Consider the following 16,347-nt stretch of genomic DNA (forward strand, 5'->3'; position numbering starts at 1 on the left):
GTATCCGGAAGATACTCTGGTGTGAAGACGGCTGATGGTTTCTCCTGGGTCACATGGAGGCCCAGTTTACCTGAGCTCAGTTAAACAATACTATTCTTCATATGTGTGGGACATTAGTTCACTCTCATAGCTTGTTATTGGCTGATTCAATTTAGTGGATGTGTATGCAGGGTGGAGCATGCGAGTGTGCATGTGAGCGTGTCTGTATGCCTGCATGTGAGAGCATGCATTTGTGTGTGTGCAACACTGTGAGCCTTTCCCTTCCTTCCAGGGTCATTTGTTGGTCATTATGCAGCGGTAAGGTGTGCTGTCCTTAAGACTGCCAGTTGTGTTAGTATTTTTGTGTGTTGCGTTGTTATGTTAGCGTTGTTGTGTTAGCGTTGTTTTCTTAGTGTTCTTGTTTTAGTGTTGTTGTGTTAGCGTTGTTGTGTTGGTGTTGTTGTGTTAGCATTGTTGTGTAAGCATTGTAGTGTTAGCGTTGTTGTGTTGTGTTGCATAGTTGTGTTTGCGTTGTCGTGTTGGTGTTGTTGTGTTAGCGTTGTAGTGTTGTGTTGCATAGTTGTGTTAGCGTTGTTGTGTTGGTGTTGTTGTGTTAGCGTTGTTGTGTAAGCGTTGTAGTGTTAGCGTTGTTGTGTTGCATAGTTGTGTTTGCGTTGTCGTGTTGGTGTTGTTGTGTTAGCGTTGTAGTGTTAGCGTTGTTGTGTTGCGTTGTTGTGTTAGTGTTTTTGTGTTAGTGTTTTTGTGTTAGTGTTGTTGTGTCAGCGTTGTGGTGTTGCGTTGTTGTGCTAGCGTTTTTGTGTTAGCATTGTTAGCGGTGCTTGCGTTGTTGTGTTTGTGTTGTTGTGTTAGCGTTGTTGTATAGCGTTGTGTTTGCGTTGTTGTGTTAGTGTTGTTGTGTTAATGTTGTAGCGTTAGCGTTGTTGTGTAGCGTTGTGTTTGCGTTGTTATGTAGCGTGTGTTTGCGTCGTTGTGTTAGCGTTGTTGTGTTAGCGTTATTGTGTAGCGTTGTTGTGTTAGCGTTGCTGTGTTAGCGTTGTTGGTTACTGTGCTAATATTACAACCAAGTTGGTCTTCATTAGTCTACCACCGCAGAGCACAGGGAAGAGGGGAAAAAACGGAACAATACATTTGACAGCCCTGGACTTACAGCAAGGGTAACCCTTCCTTTTACAGTCCCCTAATTACTAGGTATTTACCCGGTACATACATGGTAAATCATAGTGTATTACTGGGTATTTACCACTGGTAATAAGAAGGTAAATACAGAGGTAGTTACCCGGCAAATACATGGTAAATCATAGTGTATTACTGGGTAATTACCACTGGTAATAAGAAGGTAAATACAGAGGAATTATCCAGTAAATTATAGTGTATTACTGTGTAATTACCACTGGTAATAAGAAGGTAAATACAGAGGAATTACAGCTGAAGTACTAAGTAAAACCTCCACTATTAGCCATCACCTCAACTAAGTAGCGTGTAGTTGTAACTGTTTTAGGTTGGTAATAACTCAGATATTGTGTACTTCCTAGGAAATTAGGCAACCAATTCTTAGAAACACTTATTATCCATGGTTTATGTTCTTAACAGCCGAAGTTTAATGTTGTACTATCTAGAAATTAGCATAGTACTTTCCAATAAAATACTTTTTCTTAGTTATGATTCGTAGCTACACCCATTTAGAAAGGGTTTATTCGATTTACCACTATGGAATTACTTACCTGGTAACAACCTCTGCAGGAACAGTTTTCCTCTAGTGTTATGGTACATCTTCTTAAATACTGGGTACAAAGCCGTTTGTTTCCATGGTATGACCAGGTTCTTACCATATAATTTATAATAGATACATTCCATTATCCATGCAGTCAACACAAACTTGTACCATGTACGTTCTGCGACGTTACCAAGTAAAACACGACAATTTACCCAGTAATTAAGCTGAAACTGTACTGTAAAAGGAAGCCTTGTTTGTTTCTATGGTATTACCAGGTTCTTACCATATAATTTGTAATACATTATTCCCTTTTCCATGCAGTCAACACAAACTTGTACCATGTACGTTCTGCGACGTTACCAAGTAAAACACGACAATTTACCCAGTAATTAAGCTGAAACTGTACTGTAAAAGGAAGCCTCGTTTGTTTCCATGGTATTACCAGGTTCTTACCATATAATTTGTAATACATTATTCCCTTTTCCATGCAGTCAACACAAACTTGTACCATGTACGTTCTGCGACGTCACCAAGTAAAACACGACAATTTACCCAGTAATTAAGCTGAAACTGTACTGTAAAAGGAAGCCTCGTTTTTTTCCATGGTATTACCAGGTTCTTACCATATAATTTGTAATACATTATTCCCTTTTCCATGCAGTCAACACAAACTTGTACCATGTACGTTCTGCGACGTTACCAAGTAAAACACAACAATTTACCCAGTAATTAAGCTGAAACTGTACTGTAAAAGGAAGCCTCGTTTGTTTCCATGGTATTACCAGGTTCTTACCATATAATTTGTAATACATTATTCCCTTTTCCATGCAGTCAACACAAACTTGTACCATGTACGTTCTGCGACGTCACCAAGTAAAACACGACAATTTACCCAGTAATTAAGCTGAAACTGTACTGTAAAAGGAAGCCTCGTTTGTTTCCATGGTATTACCAGGTTCTTACCATATAATTTGTAATACATTATTCCCTTTTCCATGCAGTCAACACAAACTTGTACCATGTACGTTCTGCGACGTTACCAAGTAAAACACGACAATTTACCCAGTAATTAAGCTGAAACTGTACTGTAAAAGGAAGCCTCGTTTGTTTCCATGGTATTACCAGGTTCTTACCATATAATTTGTAATACATTATTCCCTTTTCCATGCAGTCAACACAAACTTGTACCATGTACGTTCTGCGACGTCACCAAGTAAAACACGACAATTTACCCAGTAATTAAGCTGAAACTGTACTGTAAAAGGAAGCCTCGTTTGTTTCCATGGTATTACCAGGTTCTTACCATATAATTTGTAATACATTATTCCCTTTTCCATGCAGTCAACACAAACTTGTACCATGTACGTTCTGCGACGTTACCAAGTAAAACACGACAATTTACCCAGTAATTAAGCTGAAACTGTACTGTAAAAGGAAGCCTTGTTTGTTTCCATGGTATTACCAGGTTCTTACCATATAATTTGTAATACATTATTCCCTTTTCCATGCAGTCAACACAAACTTGTACCATGTACGTTCTGCGACGTCACCAAGTAAAACACGACAATTTACCCAGTAATTAAGCTGAAACTGTACTGTAAAAGGAAGCCTCGTTTGTTTCCATGATATTACCAGGTTCTTACCATATAACTTGTAATACATTATTCCCTTTTCCATGCAGTCAACACAAACTTGTACCATGTACGTTCTGCGACGTTACCAAGTAAAACACGACAATTTACCCAGTAATTAAGCTGAAACTGTACTGTAAAAGGAAGCCTCGTTTGTTTTCATGGTATTACCAGGTTCTTACCATATAATTTGTAACACATTATTCCCTTTTCCATGCAGTCAACACAAACTTGTACCATGTACGTTCTGCGACGTTACCAAGTAAAACACGACAATTTACCCAGTAAGAAAGCTGAAACTGTACTGTAAAAGGAAGCCTTGTTTGTTTCCATGGTATTACCAGGCTCTTACCATATAAGTTGTAACTGGTTATTCCCTTTTCCATGCAATCAACACAAACCATATATGTTCTGCAACATCGTTCACCAGTAGTTACAGTACATTTTTTAATGTATTAGGGTTAGTCACAAGCTAAAAGAAAATTACAGGACTGCGCACAATTACGAACAAAGCATTAATTTATAATGTGCAATGGCAGCCCCAATAGGTACATAACTTATTACAAAATTAAGAAAGAATATTGAGAAGAATAAAAAGAGGTGGGAGGACAGGGCAATAGGAGTATGCCATTATTTATTTTTCTTCTTGGCCTGGACCAGTGTCTCAAGGGCCCGCTTCTCTCACCTATATCGACTAGTATGTATCACCACAACTGGTGACCCCGCTGAAAAATTCTCTTTCGGCGCGTTTCCACCTGAGGGTGCGTTCGGTTCGGTTCGCAAAGTTGCGGCACGGTTCGCGTTTCCACTGCCAAAAGTGGGCGTGACATGGGGATAAAAACAAACCGCGAGGTATTATTCTGGACAATGGACGTGTCGCGTAAAACGTTAGCTTGGGCGAACAAGGAGGTGGAGCATGGACCTATTAAAGAAGACAATACTTTATTAAAGCATGCAATTGTGATGTAGAACAAAATAAAAAGAAAACAAAGTGCTTGCATGATATTGAAGCCTACAGCGATCGTTACTTAACTTGTGTGGTGGTGCCTTATCATTTGTTTACCCTTCACTCCCATTGGCTGAATCGATGAGAACGTTTTAGATAATATAAGGTCGCGGGGAGACGAAGCTCTGTTCGTTTGTATATTTTATTTACGTGACCATATTTTTGTTGTTTGTTTTGGGAATCAGTTCTCGTCGTTCACCTTCGGGATGTTTACGTAGCTGCCGCGGCGATCGACATCCGGCCTACCATGGGTACTGTCGGCGGTGGAAACGCTCGGTGGAAACGAGGCATTTAAAGGCTCCGCTGGGCTCACGCTTGGCCGTTTCAGATGGTAGGCGACTTTCCGGTCGCGCTGTCGGTTGGCCACGCGGCTTCACGAGCGCGCGCATGCGTTCGACGAGCACGGAAGCGACAGTTCCACGGGAGTGCGCCCACTTGTCGTTCCGCCTGACAGAATGCTGCGCCTTCTCTCTGTCCGCTCGCCTCTCCATTGAGAATGTATTAGCGGGCGCTACAAGGACCCCCCCCCCCCCCCAAAAATGTTTTCTCAACGGATCTCCACGAATCACACAAGTGGTCAATTTTGTCTTCAAAACGGCGAATTTCGCCGAAAGGTGACTAGTTTGCATGCCTGCACTGAACACTGAAGAAATCAGACAAAAAAAAGAGCCGTCCACATCAACTCAATTTAAATGTTACTGATGGTGTTTTCATAAAACACATGACAGTGTTATGGCAAGTGACCACAAGGAAGACTGCTTCAACCTCTACAATTTGAATAAGTGGTGAATGCCATGCAGCAATCTGCCTATGGGAGCATCTTTGAGAGCAGCTCTACCGGAGCATGCCACCTCAACAGGTGCAAGTTAGCCTCCGGTTTGATATTCGCCGGATATTCGGTTGACCACCCAATCGGATTCATCAACATAAGTGCAATACATTACGGGCTTAGTATGTTGAGGACGGTTTAGGACACCGTATCGCGAAAAATCACAAACACATGTTGTCGCCATCGATGTCTGTGCAACAACGTCATTTACGTTCTCTGGCTGCTACCTGTTTTAAGGACCGTCAACAAGTTACACTCACCGACTGGTGGCAGAGACGTTACCATGGAATTGTTTCTGGAAATAAATCATATAAAATAACATAAAAATCGCTAAAAAATACATTTTGTCACCTGATTGTAGTAGTAGTTGCCAATGGTGGGCTGCTACTTACTGCAGGTAATTTTGCTAATAATAATAATAATAATAATACATTTAATTTAGAGGCGCCTTTCAAGACACCCAAGGTCACCTTACAGAGCATATAGTCATCATACATTTTTTAAAAAACAAGACATTGTGGAAAAAATAAATAAATAAATAAATAAACATAAGCAATAAGAAATAAATAAAACAAAAACAAGACAAAACAAAACAAAAAAAACAATCAAAACAGTGATCAGTTAGACGTTGTGTGCGAGTTTGAACAGGTGAGTTTTGAGTTGTGACTTGAAGGTTGTAATGGTGACTGACTGTTTTATGTGTGGGGGGAGGGAGTTCCAGAGCCTGGGTGCTGAACAGCTGAATGACCGGGCACCCATTGTAGTGAGTCGTGATGTGGGGATACATAGTAGTCCAGCAGAGGTTGAGCGGGAGGGAGTGTATTCTTGGAGGAGGTCGCAGAGATAACTGGGGGCTAGGTTGTGGAGAGCTTTGTAGGTGAGGAGTAGGGTTTTGTATTGAATGCGGTAGTGTACTGGGAGCCAGTGAAGTTGAATGAGGACAGGGGTGATGTGGTCAGATGATTTGGTGCGGGTGATGATCCGGGCGGCTGAGTTCTGAATGATCTGCAGTCTGTTGATGAGTTTGGTGGGGAGTCCGGTGAGGAGGGCGTTGCAGTAGTCTATGCGTGATGTGACAAATGAGAGGATAATAATAATAATATATTGCATTATTGATAAACGGGATGCAATTAATAATTTCAAATATAGTTTGGTCGATTTTTGTCAAATATTAAACTATTAACTGCATTATGATTAACTATATTGCAATATATTTGTGTGAATTTCCTGAAACAATTCCATGGTAACGTCTCTGCCAACAGTCGGTGAGTGTAATTTGTTGACGGTCCCTAAAACAGGTAGCAGCCAGAAAGTAAATGACGTTGTTGCACAGACATTGATGGCGACAACATGTGTTTGTGATTTTTCGCGATACGGTGTCCTAAACCGTCCTCAACATTGTAAGCCCGTAATGTATTGCACTTATGTTGATGAATCCGATTGGGTGGTCAACCGAATATCCGGCAGATATCAAACCGGAGGCTAACTGCACCTGTTGAGGTGGCATGCTCCGGTAGAGCTGCTCTTTAGCATCGCGCTAACCGGGGCTAAGAGAGCCTGTCTCTTCCCGTCCTATTAACTGTACTCATGGGAGAGAGCCCGATTAAATCCGGATATTTTAATAAATTGGGTGTTACAGGTTTTAAACAACATTTCCGAGTTATTTGAATGACAGAAGCTCCGCTAGCTCGATGCTAAAGGGCTAACCGGAGCTAACAGCCTGTCCCCTCCCGTCCTATTAACTGTATTTATGGCTATGCCTTTTTCTCTTTTCAATATGACCAAACACAATGGCCAGAGGACCAGCATCCTTTCTTAACTGATAAACAAAATAATCTTTGAGTTCTACATGTCCTAATGTTTATTTTCTTGTCTTCTGATTCTTGAAGGGGAGATTTGGAGGTACCTGGTCAGGTCTTGGTCAGCCTTCAAATCCCAGATGTGGAGACTGCAGGGATACCTCACAGAGAAGACACTAAAGAGTCATCTCTCATTCATCGAGTGGACTCATTGGTTTGCGAATGACCACAAAGATGCTCCCATAGGCAGATTGCTGCATGGCATTCACCACTTATTCAAATTGTAGAGGTTGAAGCAGTCTTCCTTGTGGTCACTTGCCATAACACTATTGTGTTTTATGAAAACACCATCAGTAACATTTAAATTTAGTTGATGTGGACGGCTCTTTTTTTTTGTCCTATTTCTTCAGTGTTCAGTGCCTGTTTGTGAGATATGCATTGTTTGAAAGATAAGCCTTTGATTTTGTTTAATTTTAATATGTCTTTCATCAACAGTGGTTTGGGGTTTTATAACAACAATTAAAGTGCTTAACTACTGGTGAACGATGTTGCAGAACATATATGGTTTGTGTTGATTGCATGGAAAAGGAAATAACCAGTTACAACTTATATGGTAAGAACCTGGTAATACCATGGAAACAAACAAGGCTTCCTTTTACAGTACAGTTTCAGCTTAATTACTGGGTAAATTGTCGTGTTTTACTTGGTAACGTCGCAGAACGTACATGGTACAAGTTTGTGTTGACTGCATGGAAAAGGGAATAATGTATTACAAATTATATGGTAAGAACCTGGTAATACCATGGAAACAAACGAGGCTTCCTTTTACAGTACAGTTTCAGCTTAATTACTGGTTAAATTGTCGTGTTTTACTTGGTAACGTCGCAGAACGTACATGGTACAAGTTTGTGTTGACTGCATGGAAAAGGGAATAATGTATTACAAATTATATGGTAAGAACCTGGTAATACCATGGAAACAAACGAGGCTTCCTTTTACAGTACAGTTTCAGCTTAATTACTGGGTAAATTGGTGTGTTTTACTTGGTAACGTCGCAGAACGTACATGGTACAAGTTTGTGTTGACTGCATGGATAATGGAATGTATCTATTATAAATTATATGGTAAGAACCTGGTAATACCATGGAAACAAACGGCTTCGTACCCAGTATTTAAGAAGATGTACCATGACACTAGAGGAAAACTTCCTGCAGAGGTTGTTACCAGGTAAGTAATTCCATAGTGGTAAATTGAATAAACCCTTTCTAAATGGGTGTAGCTATGAATAATAACTAAGAAAAAGTATTTTATTGGAAAGTACTATGCTTATTTCTAGATAGTACATCATTAAATTTGGGCTGTTACCAACATAAACCTTGGATAATAGGTGTTTCTAAGAATTGGTTGCCTAATTTCCTAGGAAGTACACATTATCTGAGTTATTACCAACCTAAAACAGTTACAACTACACGCTATTTAGTTGAGTTGATGGGTAATAGTGGAGGTTTTACTTGGTACATCAGCTGTAATTCCTCTGTATTTACCTTCTTATTACCAGTGGTAATTACACAGTAATACACTATAATTTACTGGATAATTCCTCTGTATTTACCTTCTTATTACCAGTGGTAATTACCCAGTAATACACTATGATTTACCATGTATTTACCGGGTAACTACCTCTGTATTTACCTTCTTATTACCAGTGGTAATTACCCAGTAATACACTATAATTTACCATGTATGTACCGGGTAAATACCTAGTAATTAGGGGAATTTAAAACTGTATTTTAAAGTACATTTATTTTGGACTTGGTCTTTTAATTTGTATAAGCTACAATAGCTTAATGGAGGTTCTATTTATGCATAAGTGTAAGACAGCGTGACTCTAGGAACACGCTGGAGGTTGACTAGGAAGGGAAAAAACCCTCTTCAAGTCAACGGATGCTGAAGCAATGTCATTTCGTTTTTAAAAGTCAAACCATCTGCCCTACATGAATCACAGATTTATCTCTCAAGCTTCACTTTCATTTTCCATCTCTCGCTCTCCCTCTCTCTCTCTCTCTCTCTCTCTCTCTCTCTCTCACTCTCTCTCTCTCTCTCTCTCTCTCTCTCCCGCCCTCTCTCCCTCCATCCCTTTCCCACACACACATTATGTATTTTTTCAGTGTTAGAGGGAGGGGGGGGGGGGCTCCCCCACAAGTCCGTAGTGTCAGGACATCTTAGGGAGCGACCACACAGCTCTGTCACCCAGAGAAATAAAAGTCATCCTCGATTTACCTGATGGGGGCGGGGGGGCGTGTCAGAACTCTCCTTGGCTGAGTGCAGCATGCCGCTGGGACCCCCGCCCCCCCTCCCCGCGGCCGCTCTCCACAGAGAGCCCCCCCCCCCGCCAGACTACTCATCTATATTCAGACGGCATCCATGTTTCTTTGGCATTGGTTCAGATTACAATTCATTTGGTGTTCAATCTTATCAGGGAGTGCCTGTGTATGTTTGTGTGTGTGTGGCCGTGTATGCGCATGTGGTGTGTTTGTGGGTGAGTATGCGTGTGTGAGTGCATGCCTGTGATTGTGTGTGTGTGTGTGTGTGTGTGTGTGTGTGTGTGTGTGTGTGTGTGTGTGTGTTTTGGGGCGGGGGGGTCCGATGGTTCGTAGCGGCACAACCGCACCGATTCATCCGAGTCCGCCCCCTTTATAGAGACGCCCTCCAACAACGTCACAAGTCACCACACACACACACGCCGCACACACACAAACACATACACACAAACAGAGAGACCACACACACAAACACACACAGACCACACACACAAACACCGGAGAGAGACCACACACACACACACACACACACACACACACACACCAGAGAGAGACGATACACACAGACACACACAAACATCAGAGAGAGACCAAACACACACGCGCAGAGCGGGCGACCTTGCACACGCACAAACGCTCACACGCAGATAGCGACCACGCACACACACATACAGAGACCACACAAACATACAGAGCAACCACACACACACACACACACACATACAGAGCAACCACCCACACGTGCGCAGAGAGCGACCACGCACACATGCGCAGTGCGCGGCGATGGACAGCAGTCAGGTGTTCGTCTCTGAAGGCCGTGTGTAGCGGGTTATTGTGTGCGTGCGGCAGAACGCGCGTCGCCACGTCACACACGGCCCCTGATTTGTAGCAGATCAGTCATCTGTAGTACAATTCCAATCTATTATGTCCGGGCTTAGGGCCCGCGACCTTGCCCCCCCCCCTCCTTCTGGGGGCCCGCCTCAAAACAAGTCATGTTGACTTGTTGGTCATTTGATTTGTTGCCGTTTGGCTGCAATGGGATCGCTGCTGAGTGGACGTCCCGCACCAAGGTTACCCCTCTGTTACCACTCTGTAACCCCTCTGTTGCCCCTCTGCTACCCCCCCGTTACCCCTTTGTTAGCCCTTTGTTAGCCCTCTGTTAGCCCTTTGTTAGGCCTCTGTTAGCCCTCTGTAAGGCCTCTGTTACCCCGCCCAGCACTGAGGCCAGGAGCTCAACGTCCCACTAGAGTACAGCACCTTAGAGTGCTAACTAGCGTGCTCACCATAGTGCTAACCAGCCTGCTAACCAGTGTGCTTACCAGAATACTAACCAGAGTGCTCACCAGCCTGCTCACCATCGTGCTCACCAGCGTGCTAACCAGAGTGCTAACCAGTGTGCTAACCAGAGTGCTAACCAGAGTGCTCACCAGCGTGCTCACCAGCGTGCTCACCAGCTTGTCACTCTGGAAGGCGAGCCGCGGCGTGGTGAATCACCAGCCCTGTGATACTCGGACAACGCGGTTGTTGATGTAACTGCTCAGCAACGCCTCGTGGGGGCGGTCCAGGCCCACGGGAGGAAACCAAAACACTGCTCTCTCCCCACTAGAGAAGCGCTCCTTCTCTCCCCCTCCATCTCACCCTCTCCCAACCCCTCTATCTGCCCCTCTGTCTCTCCCTCTCTCGACCTCTATCCCTCCATCTCACCCCCTCTCTCACCCTCTATCCCTCCTTATCTCCCCCTCTATCTTCTCCTCTATCTCTCCCCCTGTAGCCCTCTCCCCCTTCTCTCTCTTTCCAGACGAAGCCATCTGTGGTTAGCAGCCCCTCTGGAGGTGTTAATCCCCCCCCCCCCTATCAGTCAGGATCCAAGCAGGGGGTGTCAGGCCATAATTGTGCTTTATCGATCCTAGCTTTGGTGCCTGGGTATCAGATGTAATGGCTGCATAGATGGCGACAGTAGGCTAACCTGTAGAAATATTTCAATAAGAAGGGCTTTGGGTTTAAGCCTGTGCAGGCTGGCTCCTGATCTGACCCCCATACCCTCTTGACGTCGACTAACGATGAGGGGGCCTCTCCTCTCTGAGCGGCAGAACGCTGCTGGCCCGCTGGGGACCAGAGAGACTCAGAACATAGATTAGGGCGGTCTGTGGGGGGGCCCTGCTTACTGTCACAGCATAATGGAATATATTGATATGTCCAGATGAATCCCAGCTTCTGTCCCAGTGTAGCAGTGTTGCTGGGCCCCAGCAGGTCTGGAGAGAGCCCAGCCTCCATTATATGTGACAGTCAGCTGAGGTTGACAACAAAGACAAGCGTCCTCGGATAGGCTGGACCCACCCTCCACTCCCCCTCTGACACATGAATTATAAAGCCTTTATCTCACCCTCGCGGCACCCTTTTCCACCTTTAGTTTCCTTTGAGTCTTTTATTTATTTATCTTTTGCCTTTCATATCTTTGGGAGGCGGTGTTCAGCTATCTGGTGTGTGTGCAGGGTATAGGGGTGTGTGTGTGAGTGTGTTTGAGTCAACCCTCTGTTTGTGTGACCACAGACAGTAACAGGGCAGGAAACTCTGAATAAAGTGGAGAGATGAGTGGGCTCCTGTGGCTCTGAAGATACACTCATCCACTGCCCTCTCTCCCCCCTCCAGCCACTCAACACATCGCTCTGCAGAGTACACTCCCCGCCCACCAACAGGACCACCAGGACTGCTACTCTCATCATCACCCTCATATATGACCACCATCATGACCATTACAACCACCATCATCACCATCACCATGACCACAATAATCCCCATGACAACCACCATCAACACCTCTATCACCATCAGCACCACGACCACCATCATGACCATGAAAACCAACATCAGGACGACCACCATCATCACCACGACCACCATCATCCCCATGACAACCACCATCATCACCATGACCATCATCATCAACATGACAACCCTGACCACCATGATGACCTTGACCACCATGACAACCAACATTCTCGATGAGAATTTTCATCTCCATGAACACCATCATCACCATGAACCAATCATCACCATGACCACCATCATCACCATGACCACGTCAACAATGTCTGTCTTTTATGTTTTCACATATTTTGGTCTCCCTTTTCACATCTTGTCAAATCATTTCCTGACCAAGTTTGGATTATCCGGCTTATTGGTTTTGAAATCACCGAGGCTGCTTGGCCTCGCCATTGAAGACCGTCATATTCAGGGAGAACCTTCTGGAGAGCACTAATGAACCACCGTCTGTCTGGTACGCCTCCTTCAGCCTGGAGACTTGGCCCTCACATCAACTGGCTCTCCGCAGAGGTGTGTTCTTTCCCCCCTTCTATACATTCTGTACACCAATGACTGTCGCTCTCTGACTGATGACCGTCACATTGTGAAGTTTGCTGATGATACGGTTATTGTCAGCTTACTGAACAAAAAGGATACTTCACACGGTCCGATAATCGACCACTTTGCAATATGGTGTCAGGATGCCTCTCTTGAACTAAATGCCTCTAAGACTAAGGACATGTGTATCGACTTTAGGCGTAATGTCATTAACAAGGTAAAAACTTGTATAAATGGTCAGGAAATAGAGGTTGTTAAAGAGTACAAATACTTAGGATCCATTGTTGACTACAAATTGTGTTTTGAGCAAAATACCAGCTTGCTTTGCAAGAAAGGCCAGCAGCGCCTGTATTGCCATAGGAAGCTGGCCAAGTTTAATGTGGACAAGACCCTGATGACCCTTTTCTATAGGTCCTTTGTTGAGTCAGTTGTCACCTTCTCCTTAATCTGCTGGTATGGGTCTATCACCGTAAAACAAAAAAACTCCCATTCCAAGTTAGGGAGGTGAGCAGCCGTATCACAGGTTCTAATCAGAAAGGCTTTGAGGAACTTTATCAGAAGCAGATGCTAAAAAGGGTTGAATCTATCCTGTCAAATAGTTCGCATCCCCTACAGGCTGAATTTCAGTTGTTGCCATCCGGATCACGCTTTAAACTCCCACGACTCAAAACCAACAGATATAAACACTCTTTTGTTCCTGCAGCCACCCTACTTCTAAATTCCATAAAGAACCGTAGATAACACCTCCCCCCCCCAACTCACACTTTTGGATATGCTGGGCCTCTGCCTTTCTATATATATGTATATATAATATATATTTATATATATTTTATGTGTACTCTTTTTTTTTACATATTTATTGACTACTATTTATTGATTGTATAGTGTTTTTTATTCTGTGTGTGTGTGTGTGTGTGTGTGTGTGTGTGTGTGTGTGTGTGTGTGTGTGTGTGTGTGTGTGTGTGTGTGTGTGTGTGTGTGTGTGTGTGACTTGGATTTGTATACTATCTACTGCACAACAAATTGCCCCATGGGGGGCACGTTCAAGTATTTTGAACTAGAACTTGAACTTGAACTTGAGAGTCTGAGCAGCGAGTGGAGTGAAAGGGAGCGGAGACCTCCTTGACGAACACCAGGCAGGTGAACCTGCAGACGCGACCTGGTTGTAAAGACAAGAGGCTTCAGTCCATTTATATCAAGAGCTGTAAAGGAAAGGAGGTGTAAGGTCTAGGAAGAGATGGGATGTGTACATCGGCTTAAGAATAGCATCAACATTATTTGAAATTAAAACAAACAGGCATTTGTAAAACTTTAGCCGCACTGCTATCAAAAGATTTCATGAGCGATATCAATTTATAATTATATATGTGGTTCACCATCCAATATAAGCCCTAATGGCATCACCTTGATTCCTTGTGTGTGGGTCTGTGTGTGTGTGTCTGTCTGGGGGTTGTTTGTGTTTATGCCAAAGTTTGCTTCTCTTTGCGAGCCCTGGGGATGAAGTATCCTGTCTGAGAACCCGGTCCCCCTCCCAGACCACTCACCACAGTACGGCGTCTCATCTCTCATTCATTAAACTAAGTGCAGGGTGATTACCTTGATGCTTAATAATGCCAGAGTCAATCGTGGTTTTCAGGTCGGAGACATCGTTTCTGCCGTTAAAGCCACAACACCTATTATGCCAATCAGGTTAAACTGCAGCCAATCCGCTTAAACGGCAAGCCATTACAGTAATGCTGCTTATTATAGAAGTTCCATTTTGTAATCACCAACACGCAGACATGCTGATAACGGTTCACTAGGTTATCCTAATCGAACAAGTGTTTGTCCTCCTCTATTTCCACACAGCAACATTGTAATGCCGTACTCTAATCCTGATTGCCGGTGTTAACATTTCTCCTTGGCTGCCAACGGAAACTCAAAGGGAAAGGAAAACAGTTGTCCACTGGCTCTTCCTTGAAACGTTAATCACACAATGTTGTGTCAGCTTCAGCTGAATGTCTTGCCACTGACTGACCCCCGATTCCAGGATCCGGATATCAAAGATCTGCCCATGCGGTTCATACCTCACCCACAGTGTTTCCTCAGATACGTGTATCAGCACCTAAACCCGGGCTTAGGCTACATCATATCATCCTCTGTAAGCGGCCATTGTGCTCCTGACTTGTCACTTTCTCTGGCTGATAAACCTGGCTGCATGAGGAGGGGCTCGGAGAAATGAATGAATTAGAGAGGAGCTCTGCAAGCTGATGCCATAGATTCATCACACACCGGTCCTCGGAGGAATGGGATAAGTATGACGTGTGGCTCGTCTGACACAGCGTAGAGCTGGTTACTCCTGAATTGGTTACTCCTGAGCTGGTTACCTTCAAACATTTGGCCCAATACGGTGCTGTTGTGCTCTGGATGGCATCCAGAGTCATTCAATGCATCATGTCTGAAATAATAGATAACATGTTACACACATTGTGACTCACCAACTGCACTGAGAATACCAGAAATGGGATGAAAACAGAGCCACCTAAAATAGAATCAACCGTTTTAGACTCTGATATGACCCCAAATGACTAATGTGTGAAATGGAGTGACTGACCTCAGAGCAGCAATATGTGTGGACTGGTATGTTGCTGTCTCGTCATCGACCTCCCTGCTGCGGAGGGCTTGGTAGGCCTGGATCAAAGGCCTGGATCCTACCATTCCTGGACAACGGTCCACCAGGTAGACACGAGGTCAGGGTTGCGGGTTTCAAGAAAGGGAGGTTCTAATACGTCCCTCTGTACATTATCTCTCTCATTATAAGGCTTAGAAAATACATAAATCATAACAATACACCAAATATAACGGCAAATAATTATTCGATTTGAAAATAAATTGTACTGCTTCTGGAAAACAATATGGTGTGTTCAACTCTCTCGATGGAGCACAAAGATACGTTCTGTTCTTCAAGGCAGTGGTTTGTCAGACTGTATTATTGACCAATCACAATCGAGTGTTCAACAACACCGCAGTGAACAGTACTCACGACTCAATCCATCTACCATGCACACGTTGGCGACGAGAGAAATAGGAGAGCATAACAACGACTCTGACAGTGACATTGGCACCATTAAAAGAAAATAATTCCCAGTAGCATCTGCAGATCCAGCTGCATGTGCACACCATGGACAACTCCAGCTCTTTATTAACACGCTTCCAACTTTCAGTGTATGCACGTTTGTGTGTGCGTGTGTGTGTGTGTGCGTGCGTGTGTGAGCTTCAGCGTGGCGGTAATGAGCGTCTCTCCTGTGAATGGGCGTGTAAACACTGCAGGAGTGTGAACCCTGGCAGCCAGCGCTCCCATTTGGCTCAATTAGGGCCCAGATCGAGTCTCTGGTTCTGGCCTTTCTGCCTGTTGGCCGCACCGCCGCCCTGCTAAAACTAAACGGGAATAATCAAAGGCCTTAATGAGCAGAGCGCGGCTCTTCTCCTCAGCACCAGGATGGGGGGGGGGGGGGGGGGGGGTGCATGTGGAAAAAGGAACATGACAACATAACACAGTGGTTGGCCCGCGGTCGCTGAGGAGGCTGCTCAAGCTACTATAGGGACAATAGTAGCGCCTTGCGGTGAGGCTGAGCCTCAGTGTGAGACGCGGAGGGAGATGGAGTCACATCTTCAGTTCTGCTTTCAGATCTTCAGGATCACTCGGTT

This window comes from Gadus morhua, chromosome 14 (assembly GCF_902167405.1).
Source record: "Gadus morhua chromosome 14, gadMor3.0, whole genome shotgun sequence".
Classification (NCBI taxonomy): Eukaryota; Metazoa; Chordata; class Actinopteri; order Gadiformes; family Gadidae; genus Gadus; species Gadus morhua.